This window comes from Hevea brasiliensis, chromosome 7, assembly GCF_030052815.1.
Source record: "Hevea brasiliensis isolate MT/VB/25A 57/8 chromosome 7, ASM3005281v1, whole genome shotgun sequence".
In the NCBI taxonomy this organism is placed as follows: Eukaryota; Viridiplantae; Streptophyta; class Magnoliopsida; order Malpighiales; family Euphorbiaceae; genus Hevea; species Hevea brasiliensis.
This window is the reverse complement of record NC_079499.1, coordinates 94496453-94509129: the sequence shown is the minus strand read 5'-3', so window position 1 is coordinate 94509129 and position 12677 is coordinate 94496453.

Sequence of the window (12677 nt, the reverse complement as noted above, 5' to 3'; positions counted from 1 at the left end):
ACTCTCTCCATGTTCTTCAATTTTGGTTGGCAAATAAAGGTTTGAAAATAAAAGTTCTGCACTTGGTCGGTTACTTATTATTCCTTTCTTCTGAATGACTATACACAGTGAATTTGTAGCTATAATCTTTATCTATAGAGTGTAGGTGGATACATTGCTTGATATTGAAAATGGTAGAATGCAAGTCAAGCAAAGCAAGCTGCCTGCAACAGAATCGCTTTTAACTTCCTTACTTGGATATGTATGCTTTGTGCATAAGAAACATTTCTCCTCCTCATACTCTTCTTTCTTTTTATTATTTTATTTTTTTTACCTTAGGCTCACAAAAAATATTTTTTATATTTTCTAATGTTTGAAAAAGTTAAAAAAAAAAAGAGTAAACATAAAAATTTTTCTGATCAAAAGAAAAATTAAGTTATTTTTAATAAAAATAACTTTCTCTTTTCAAAAGAAAATTTTATTTTCTTAACTTTGATAATTTTATTGAAATATGAAATACTTATATACACATAATATAATTATATACTATTAATTTAATATTACAATTAAAATTCTATTTATTTCATGAAAAATAATTTATATATGAAAAATATTTTTTAAAAAATTATTTTATTTAGTTGTAATGTTAAATTAATTATATATATTTATATATATATATAAAAATATTTTTATATTTTTATAAGATTATTAAAATTTAAACTGTATTTGTCATTGGATTTTATTTGTATAAAATTTACAGTTTCCTCTTAATTTCATTGGATTGGACTGTTAGAGGAAGGTAGGAGCTAAGTAACCATAAAGAGGCCCCCACTTAACATGACTTCAAATAGCCCTTTTTTGATTTAGTTGGGTTGGTTTTGGTGATGACTTGACGTTAGACTTAGCCTAATCCATTTGTTATAATGTTTTTTGTATGCACCGACAAAAAATAAATAAATAAATAAAACAGTACCAACCTCCTCTTTTGTCTTTAAATATGATGAGACTAATTACTAAATAGAATAAAAATAAGAATCAAGTGCTTTCAAAAGAGTTGAGATGTCACATTGTTCATGTTCCTGTTCATGGTATTTTTATGTTCTCATTTATTATTGATAAAATGATATTACATTTTTTAAAAAATAATTTCACTAGAGGGGGAGCCAAGGGGGCTAGAATGACCTTAATCCCAAACATTTTTAAAAATATTATAATAAGTGTAAATTTTAATATTTTATTAATTATTTATTAAATTTTTATTATTTTTTCTAAATATTTATGAAATAATTAAATAAATGTAGTAATTTTTTTATTGTCCCCTTCAAATTTTTTATTAGTCTTTAATGATTTATAATTAGATATTATTATTTAAATTTAATTATTCAAATTATTTGATTATCATTAAATAACTATAAAAATTCAATTAAAATTAATTATTCAATTTTTTATATTTATAAATTAAAATTATTTTTCTATTTTTATTTTTGTTTTAGCTCTCTTCCTATGGGTAATATAATTTTTTTCTCATTTTGCTTTCTCTTATTTTATTTAAATTAAAAAATTATTTTATTTACATATTTACAAGAAGATAATTAGTAATCTCAAATCTCATGTAAATTTTGAATTGATCAACTTTAATATATATATATATATATATATATATATATTTATTTATTTATTTATTTATTTTTATGTGATATATTTACTTTATTGTTTTAATCTCTATTTTTTATGTCTATTTAGTTTTAATGACTATTTTTTAAAAAATTTTATACTATTATGCCATATAATCTAAGCTATTTAGGCTTAACCTTGAATCAGTGAATTTTATATCAGAATTTAATACAGTACTTTGATATTAAATATTTTAATTTTAAAATAATATAATTTATATTATAAAATTAATACTTATGTTTATTATAAAGATTTTATTATAATTTTTTATTGAAATTTTTATAATTTGATACTGTGTTATATATATATATATATATATATATATATATATATATATATATATATAATTAGCTCGACCTTCAATGAAAATTTTTCGCTGACTTATTAAATAAATAATAAATAACCTAATATGCAAATTCATTCATATATTTTACATGAAAAACTCTACAATTTTCCAATATTATTGCTTGAGCAAATTATGATAACCTTAAAAAAAAAACTTTTTTTTCCCTTAACTCAAGTCATCTCAACCTATATATATATATATATATATATATATATATATATGTTGGACCTAGGGTTCCTAATCCATATTTTGATGATAATAAACAATTAGTGTGCTGCTAATCTACCTTGAAAGTATTTGTGTTGAGATTATAGGTCCTAAGTTCAAAATTGTGAAATTGCTTCAAATCAAGAATGAAAGAGAGCAAAAAATTAAAGTAAAGATTAAAAAGACACTACAATATAAATTTTTTTAATATTGTGAAATGGGGTTTCTGCAACTGAACTTGGGTTTCTGAACTTGGGTTTCTGCAACTCGATAAAATGGGGTTTTAGGTAGAGTAGCTATATTTGCATTTAATATACCCCCAACAATCATTTTCTTGCCAAAACTATAAATAGAGACTATTTATAACTAGAGGGAAGTTACAATAACTGATTTTTGAGAATTTATTGTGTTTCCAAAGCTTTTCCCTCTTTCTCTCTCTAGAACTTGAGCTTCCATAATTAATTCTTGATAGCTTGTTTATTTAAGCTGTAATCTTTGAGTTCAGAGAGTTATTTCAAAGTTATTGAGAGTTTTTATTATAACTTGAGTGTGAAAGAGCGTTAAATTGCTCTTGTGATAAGAGGAAATTATAAAAGAGCAAGGATTTGCTCTTATGATTTTGTAAGAGGTTTATTCTTTACCTAAAGAAGAATTATAACTTTGAAGGAGTACCTTGAGGAGAGGACGTAGGTTTGGAATAGCCAAACCTCTATAAATATCTTGTGTTCATTATTCTTTTCTATTCTAAACGTCTATAAATATCTTGTGTTCATTATTCTTTTCCTTTTTCCTTGTGCTTATTCTAAAAAATACCTCTTAGCCTTTAAATTTTTTTAATTAGTATCCAATTCACCCTCCTCCCCCTCTTGGGTTGCTACAAGGGACAACAAGTGGTATCAAAGCTAGTCTTCATTCAATAAAGATTTAATCATCTTGGAGCAAAGATTAATGGCAACCATCAATGCACAAGAAGGGCAATTGGTGGTAAGACCTCATTTCTTTGATGGTAATGAATTCCTTTATTGGAAAAATAGGATGCATTACTTCCTTAAATCTGAAGGAGTAGATTTATGGGATGTTGTTGAGAATAGGCCATTCACCCCAACCAAAATAGTAAAAGGTGTACATATAGGTAAATCAAAAGGTGAATGGAGTGAGCAAGAAAAGAGGAGTTGCTCTAAGTGACAAAGCTATTCATGTTTTATTTTACGCTCTAAGTAGAAGTGAGTGTAACAAAGTGTGTATGAAGTCTACCGCAAAGAAGATTTGGGATGCCTTAGTGGTTGCTCATGAGGGTACCAGTCAAGTAAAGGAGAATAAGATGTATTCCATAATCTATCAATATGAGTTGTTCAAGATGAAATCCGGTGAAACCAAAAGTCAAATGTATGATAGATTTATGGAGATCATAGGAGGAATCAAATCTCTTAGGAAAACATTCATAAATGTGGAGCTAGTAAAGAAGATTCTAAGAAGTCTTCCTAAGGAGTGGCTACCTAAAGTAACCTCACTCAAGGATTCCACAGACTCGAGCAAGGTACAACTTGATAAACTTTTAGGAAAACTCACTGACTATGAGATGACTCTCAAAAGAGAGCAAGTGGAGGAACCTAACAAGGCCAAGAATGATATTACTTTTAAGGTATCTTCTGAAAACTCAAGTGATGATGATGAAAAGTTTGATGAGGAAGAGTTGGCTCTAGTAACAAGGAGAATAATGAAGATGCTTTTGTAAAACAAGAAGTTCATTCCAAAGAGGAACTTCAAGAAGGAGAAGAGTGAAAGTAGTAAGAGGGATCCTCCCATATGCTATGAATGCAATAAGCCAGATCACATTAGAATGGATTGTTCTAAATTGAAGAAGCCTTTCAAGAAGTTCAAGAAGAAGATGCTCAAAGCAACATGGGATGAATCAAGTGACTCTGAAGATAAGGAGATTGGTGATGAAGTTGGCCAAATGTGCTTCATGAAAATAGAGGAAAGCTTCAATAAGGTAAGTTTAAGTGATGATATTGTTGAATTCTTTTATGATGAACTTGTTAATGCTCTTAAAATAATGAATTATGAACTTGAGTTGAGTTACAAGAAAAACAAATTTTTGAAAAAGAACTAGTTAGTTTGAAGAAGGAGAATGAGACCTCAACTAAAGATGATAGACTTTTAGGTAATAATATGCAAAAATCCTTAGATGAGCTCTCAATAAAAATAAAAAGTTAAAAAATAAAATTGTTGAATTAAAAACTTCTCTTTCCAAATTTGCTAAGGGAAAGAACAAACTTGATGTAATTTTAGACTCTTAAAGGTCTCCTAACATCAAGTATGGATTTGGCTAGTGTGTGTGTGATTTACCCAGTATGGATTTGGCTAGTGTGTGTGTGATTTGCCCAAGCACCTCATTCTAAGACCATATTTGTTAAAGCAACTAGTTCTAGTGAGCCTAGTCCCCAAGAGTCTAGTCCAAAGGTGTCTAATCCTAAGGGATAAGAGCCAAAGATACCTAATGGCAATGAATCTAGAAAGACTTTATATCATTAACATGTCCCTAGACAAAATATTAATAGGACATATACATCTAGGAGAGTTGCATCTAGGCCAAACTCCTATGGGAGACATGCCAATAGGCCTCACAATCATCTTTGCGCTCGCCATGCCTCATGCTCACATGCACATAATGGACACAAAAAGAATGGTCACATGAGACTATATGCACACTCTTATGTTTATAGACTAAGAACAATAAGGTTAAAAGGTCATTGTCACTGTTGTAGCAAGTTTGGTCACACCAACTACAATTGTGCCATTAGGAAAGTCCATTTTGGTTATGATAGAATCTTTGATTTTAATGATGGAACTACTAACTCCTAAGGACCCAAGTACATTTGGGTACCTAAAGTAAATTGATTATCTTGTGTAGGTGTGCTTGAAATCCTCAAAGCTTTAAAGCAAGTGGTATTTGGATAATGGATGTTCAAGACATATGATTGAAAATGTGAACCTTTTCCTTTCACTTGAAAAGGAAGATGGAGATGGGCAAGTAACTTTTAGTGATAATGGTTAAGGTAAAATTGTAGGGATAGGAAAGATTGATAAGGAAAACTCTCCTATCCTTAACAAAGTTCTTTTAGTTGATGGATTGAAGTATAATTTGCTTAGTATTAGTAAATTATATGATAAGGGTTGTAGAGTTATATTTAATTCAAAATCTTGCTTTGTGTCTAGGATGTGTGATAATAAAATGTTGTTTATTGGTGAAAGAGTTAAAAATATTTATGTTATTATTTGCATGCTTTGTCTAACAAATATGTCAAGTGCTTTGTATCTATTAGTAATGACTCTTGGACTTGGCTAGAAGGCTTGCACATGCTAGCATGGATCTTCTTGCAAACTTAAACAAGGATGAGCTAGTTAATGGGCTTTCAAAGATCAAGTTTCAAAAGGACAAGGTGTGTGATGCATGTCAAATGGGTAAGCAAGTCAAGAGTTCTTTCAAATCCATTCATAAGGTATCTACTTCTAGACTCCTTCAATCATTGCATATAGATTTATTTGGTCTTACTAGAGTAGCTAGCTTAGGTGGTGCATATTATGCTTTTATGATTGTTGATGATTACTCTAGGTATACTTGAGTTGTTTTCCTTGCTCATAAGGATGAATGTTTTGATATTTTCGAAAAATTCTCAAAAAAGGTTCAAAATAAAAGAGATTTTCAAATTTCTTTTATTAGGAGTGATCATGGTAGAGAATTTGAAAATGAGAGATTTAAAAAATTTTGTAATTTACTAGGGATCACTCACAATTTTTCTTCTTCTAAAACTTCCTAATAAAATAGTGTTGTTGAAAGAAAAAATAGAACTTTTAGACATGGGAAGGACTATGAAAAAATAAAACTCTTTTAGACATGGGAAGGATTATGTTAAATGAATTTAATTTACCTACTTATTTTTGGGCAAAAGCCATTAATATGGCTTGCTATGTTTTAAATAGAGTTTTAATTAGACATATTTTGAAGAAAACTTCTTATGAGCTATGGAATGGCAAGAAACCTAAAGTAGGCTATTTTAGAGTTTTTAGTTATAAGTGTAACACCCCTATTTGTATAGCCTGGTATATTTCACTATTCTGGTGACCAGTGTCAGTCCGAAAAATTAAGGGGATTAGAACCACACTTAAGACAACTAGATAAGCTATAAACACAAATAATTAGTAATTGCCAATTAGTTAAGTATAAATAAGAAAAACAGAACATAAGAAGTTAAACAAGCTGAGAGTCACAGCGATGGGTGACCTTCTCGGGAACGACTGCGAAGTCGATTTAAACTCAAATTTCGAACCGTAAAACGTGACGCCGCGGTCCTTAGGACCATTACGAACACAGTGGAAAAGAGAAAATCACGAAAAAAAATTATTAAGCCAGTCAAATAATTAGGTCAGGGAGCAGAAAGAAATATTGAATTATTTATAAACTGGGTTGAACCAGCGAGGGGCAATTTGGTCAATTGACCCCAAGAGCTTACTCCTGACCTAACTGTCAAATAAAATCGGAGAAAAGGAAATTTCAGAATCGAGAATTAAATTAAAGAACTAATAGAAAAATAAATAGAAAAAAAAAAGAAAATGGAAAAGTAAAAAAGGTATTACATCATGGATGACATCAATTATGATGTCATAATTGAAATTCAATTTCCTACCAATTTTGACTAAGTTAAAGGCATAACTAAAGACTAAAATAACAAAAAAAAAGAAAAGAAAACAATCTTCTTCTTCCCTAATCCCTTGTGCCGCCCCACCTCTCCCATCCTCTCCATTTAAGAACTCCATGAAAGCTTGGGCAAAGCTTGAGTTCATTCACCTAAACCCTAAATTCCCCAAAAATTCTCCACAACAACTTGTTATTTTCACTTGAGGAGGCATTAGAAGAAGGAAATAAATAAGAAAAGGAAAAGAAGTGAAGAATTGAAAGTCAAGTGGAGGTATGTAAATTAACTTGAAAATTTTAGCTTAATTGTTGTGTTTATAGCTTAATGAACCAAGAAAACTACTTAAAATGAAAAGAAAACAATTGATGAGGGATTATATATGAATTCTGCCAGCAGTAGATTAGGGATTAAATGGGTGATTTTGATGTAAATTATGAATTAGTTAAGTGTGAATGAGTGTATAAATAGCACATATACATTTAGAATTCAACAAATGCAATAATTTAGTGAGATAGGGTTTGGACCTAGGGTTTTGGGAGGCAAAATTGTGAGAAATTGGTAAATGATGTCTTTGACCTAATGTGAAGTGAAAAATGGTCATTTGTGACCAAATGAGTTGTGTTGGAATGGTTGGAGTTAGGGCCAAATTCGGATGAAGTATGGTCATGCTGCTGGCAGCATGACCAAATTACATTTGAGGGACCAAAAATAAAATTTTACAAGTCCAATTGGTATGGGACTAATTGGGAATGAAAATAGACACTAAATGACACAATTTTCATTTAGGAAGCATGCCCAAAAAGTGACCAAAACCTAATGAACAAATTGACCAAACTTGAAAAATCTCAGTCTGTCCCTGTACAAACTGACCAAATGAACAGTATTTGTTCATTTGGTTATAACTTGAGCTAGGAAGGTCTAAATGACCTGAAATTTTATCAGTGGTTAGATGAGATATAGACCGAAAACTTTTATGAAGAACACAAACCCAAATTATGCCATTAACCAAGTCATTGGGCCACCCCAATTTGGTGACCCAAAACTGCCAGCACCAAAAATTGCCCAGAATTCTGGGTTAAGTCCAATCTGGCAGCCATAGTTGAAATGGCCATAACTTGAGCTAAAAAACTTCAATTGGGGTGATTCAAATAGGAGAATAAACTTAAGACATTAGGGAACATTTCCTATGAAGAGAATTTTGCCAAATTCTAACAGCAAATTGACCAATGGAACAGTGCAACATAAGACATCAAAACTGAAAAATTGGCAATTTTGCCTAAAAGACCTAAGTTTTGAGAAAACAACCAAAACCAACAAGTTTGGTGACCAAAATGTGGTATGTGGGTGAAGTTGGATTTTTCATACCTATTAAGCCTTAGAAAGTCAACAATTTGACTTGAATAGTATAGTGAATAGTAACCTGAAACACAAAAATTTCAAGAACGTCGAGTTTAGCACATTAGAGCTAGGTAAAAGTGAAGTTAAATTTATTTTTGGATTTATGCTAAGTTATGGTACTGAAACACACAGAACTGTGTGTTTCAGCTGAAAAAGACTTGGAAGCTCTGAGAGACTGAGTCAAGGCCTAGAGGTGACTCACGTTAGGTCTATGCACAATAATTCTTGTTTAAATATTTTATTCTTGGAAATTTAACTTTTGTGTTAATTATTTATTGTGTTACCATTTTATGATCGCAAACATGACTTTGGAAATTGATCAGATTTCTCACAAATTATTTGATTAAATTGTTTTGAATTAATTTTTGTGTTTACACATAGCATGACAGTGCCTTATTACTCCTCCTCCATTCATGGGGTGAGATTGATTATTTTTCCTCCCTCTCTGGTTTACCAGTTGAGGTTGTAGATCGGATGAGTACTCATTAGCTAGCTAGCCACCTCCCTCATTGATTTCGATTAGTGGGGTTGTAGATTGCTTTGTCGTGGTGTACAACACGGCATTGATCGGAAATTTTGTGTCATGGCTTAAGTTGTGTATGACTTGGTAACACTGTGTTTATTAAATTATTTGACTAAATTGTGTTATTATGAGTTTTGATAAATTATGAAATGTGATTGAGAAATATTTAAATTGTGTATTGTATTTAAAATTTTTATTATGCACCACTGAGTATTTTTATACTTAGCGATAGCCTATTTTGCTATCGCAGATAAGAGCAAGGAGAAAGCAGCAAAGTGAGCTGCTATTGAATTGAGGACCACACTGATCTTTTTGTACGGGTATTATTTTATACCCTTGTAGTTAATTTTGATGTAAATATTGTAATGTTTTATGTATCAATGTAAAGTTAAGTAGTTGTATAATAAATTGTAATAATATTATTTTTGGAACTTCTTTTTATAAATTAAGATTTGTAATTGTGAATTTCATACTTTATGCACTGTGAAATGAAGTTATGAAATATTTTGAGATGATAAACTTTGATTGGATTGTGGAATTATTTTGAAGTGGATTGAATTGCGTTAATTTGAGATTTTTGGAGGTTGGGAGTTGTGGAAAATTTATTGGAATTCTTTTTCTTAGGTATTTGAAGAACTGTTTTTTCAAAATACAGACGGCACTCTGCCGAAATTTTTATAAAATTTGCGAAAAAATAAAAAATGGACAAAATTTTTTACTAGTTTATAAGCTTTGAATAAATGATTTTAATTCCTACCAAAATGCTCACTACTTCCAAAATGCAAGAAAATAGTTTTAAAATCCCTTGTAGTGTACTTAATGAATTATCGGTAGGTGAAGTTCGGTAGTTCATTACGTATTCTACGGGATCATGTTATGCCTTACAGAGGGGTAAGGTGTGACATGTTTTAGTGGTATCAGACCATGGTTTTCCAATAAATTTTGACTATGTATGTGAATATTTCTTTGATAAGTACAACTGCTCAAGTGTCTTTAATTAATACATATGACATATTTACGTCATGAATATGCACTAACGGAGGTCAACCTCCTTGTGTTTGATCTCAAGAAGTAGAAATTTTGAGAAAACGGAATGGAAGAAGGAGATCATTCTGTGGAACAATCTGTTAAGGCTGAGGTTCAAAGGGAAGCCCTAGCACTCCAGAACGTGAGTGGGTCAGCCACTCTAGCTCCTACTCCAACACCGCAGTTTCCTGCTCAGTTTGCACAGCAGATGGCTGCATTTTTCTAGCAAATGGTGGGAAATGTGCCACCTCAAGCTCAGATGCAAGCACCTGTAGCACAACCACAGCCCTCAGCTCGGCAATATGAGAAATTGATTAAATTTGGGGCCACCGAGTTTAAAGGCACTGTGGATCCACTGGAGGCGGAACAATGGTTAGAAAGAATAGAACGGGTTTTTAGAAAGCTGCAGTGTGCAGAAGAGCTAAAGTTCGAGTATTCTGTTTCCTTGTTGCAAGGGGATGCATATGAATGGTGGAAGACCATCCCCCACAGCCTGGTAGAACCTCCAGTCCTTATTTGGTCAGACTTTTTGAGGGAGTTTCGACAGAAGTGGATCCCCGATGCATATGTGGAAATGAAGTTACAAGAATTCCTGAGTTTGAAACAAGGGGACAGAACCATAGCAGAATATGAGAGAGACTTCTCTCGACTGAGTCACTACGCTGGAAGTTTAGTCTCCACCCCCAGAGACAGATGTAAGAGGTTTGAGTCTAGGTTAAGGCCGAATATGAGGATGCAAGTTGTGGGATTCAGACACCAGAATTTTTCTGAGCTAATTTCACAAGCCCTGGAATTGGAAAGAATATAATCAGAAGGGGCAGTGAAGAAGGGTACACAAGAGAAAGAGAAAACTGAAAAGACTACTGGACAAGCACCTGAGAGTGGTTCAGGGAAGAGGAAACAATCTGGAGGATCTAGCTCTCACAGATCTGGCAGAGGCAGATTCTCTGGCCAAAGACCACCCCGGTCTGGTCAGCAGACCCAGCAAGCACCCCGAGGAGCTCTATCGGTACGGCAGTGTGAAACTTGTGGTAGAACACATGGTGGAGTTTGTTTCAAGGCCACCGGTGCATGTTTTAATTGTGGAGGGAGTGGACATTTCGCTAAGGATTGTACTAGTCCACGCCGGTCTGGACCTTCTGCTACATCTGAAGGATCAACTCAAGTCTCAGCACCTAGAGGGTCACAGTCAGCTGCTAGAGATAGAGGCAGAGGTAGGGGTCCTGGTAACACTCCTGGGAGTCAAAGCACTGTTAACCAGCCAGTATCCAGTGGCACACCAGTCAGAGTGTATACCATGCATCAGAGGGAGGAGGCTGAAACATCAGACGTAGTAGCTGGTATTTTCTCCATCCTTGACCAAGATGTACATGTGTTATTTGATACTGGCTCCACACATTCGTATGTTAGTGCTAGTGTGATGTGTTCTACTGCTATTCAGTGTGTACCAATGGATTATGATGTGCTAGTAACTAGTCCATTAGGCTAGGAGGTCAGGGTAAATAAATTATATAAGGATTGTCCTTTGGTGATCCAAGGACATACTTTTCTGTCTGATTTAATTGAAATGCCCTTCAGAGATTATGACATTATCTTGGGCATGGATTGGTTAGCCAGGCATCATGCGATGATTGACTATAGACTGAAGACAATCACTTTTGGTCTCCCTCTGTACGGTGATGCGGTAATACATGGGGAGAGGCAGTTCTTGCCTTCAAACATCATTTCAGCTACACTGGCCAGAAAAATGATTAGGAAGGGGTGTGAGGCATACTTGGCACATGTGATAGACACCCAAGTGGGTAGTCCAGCATTAAGGGACATCCCCACAGTATGTGACTTTCCGGATGTGTTTCCTGATGAATTACTAGGATTACCCCCAGAAAGAGAGGTGCAGTTTGAAATTGATGTTATGCCTGGTGTGGACCCAATCTCTGTAACACCATATAGAATGGCACCTGCAAAATTGAGAGAGTTGAAAGTGTAGTTGCAAGAATTGCTTGACAATGGCTTTATCCGTCCTAGTGTGTCACCTTGGGGAGCGCCAGTGTTGTTTGTTAAGAAGAAGGATGGCACTCTCTGCTTATGTATTGACTACCGGCAGTTGAATAGGGTGACAATAAAGAATAGATATCCGTTGCCTCATATTGATGACTTGTTTGATCAGTTGAGGGGTGCAGCTGTGTTCTCTAAAATTGACCTGAGATCAGGTTATTATCAGCTGAAAGTACAAGAGCAGAGTATTTCTAAAACTACCTTTAGAACCTACTATGGCCATTATGAATGCTTGGTTAGGCCATTATGAACTGATGAACACTATCTTCAAACCATACCTCGATCAGTTTGTTGTGGTATTCATTGATGATATATTGGTCTATTCGAGGAGTGCAGAAGAGCATGATAGACATCTGCGCATTATACTACAAACTTTGAGGGAGAAATAGCTATACGCCAAATTGTCAAAGTGTGAATTTTGGTTGAAGGAGATATCCTTTTTGGGGAACATAGTATCAGAAGAGGGTATCAAGGTAGATCCAAGTAAGATAGAAGCTGTCCTTAATTGGAGACCACCCAAAAATGTCACAGAGATTCACAGTTTTTTGGGTTTAGCTGGATACTACCGTAGATTTGTGAAGGGATTCTCCATGTTGGCATCTCCATTGACCAAGCTGCTTAGAAAGGATGTGAAATTTCAGTGGACGGACAAATGCTAACAGAGTTTTGATGAATTGAAGAGATGTTTGACTGAGGCTCCAGTCCTGACTTTACCTACACCGGGTAAAGAATATACAGTTTACAGCGATGCTTCTCACAATGGGTTTGGTTG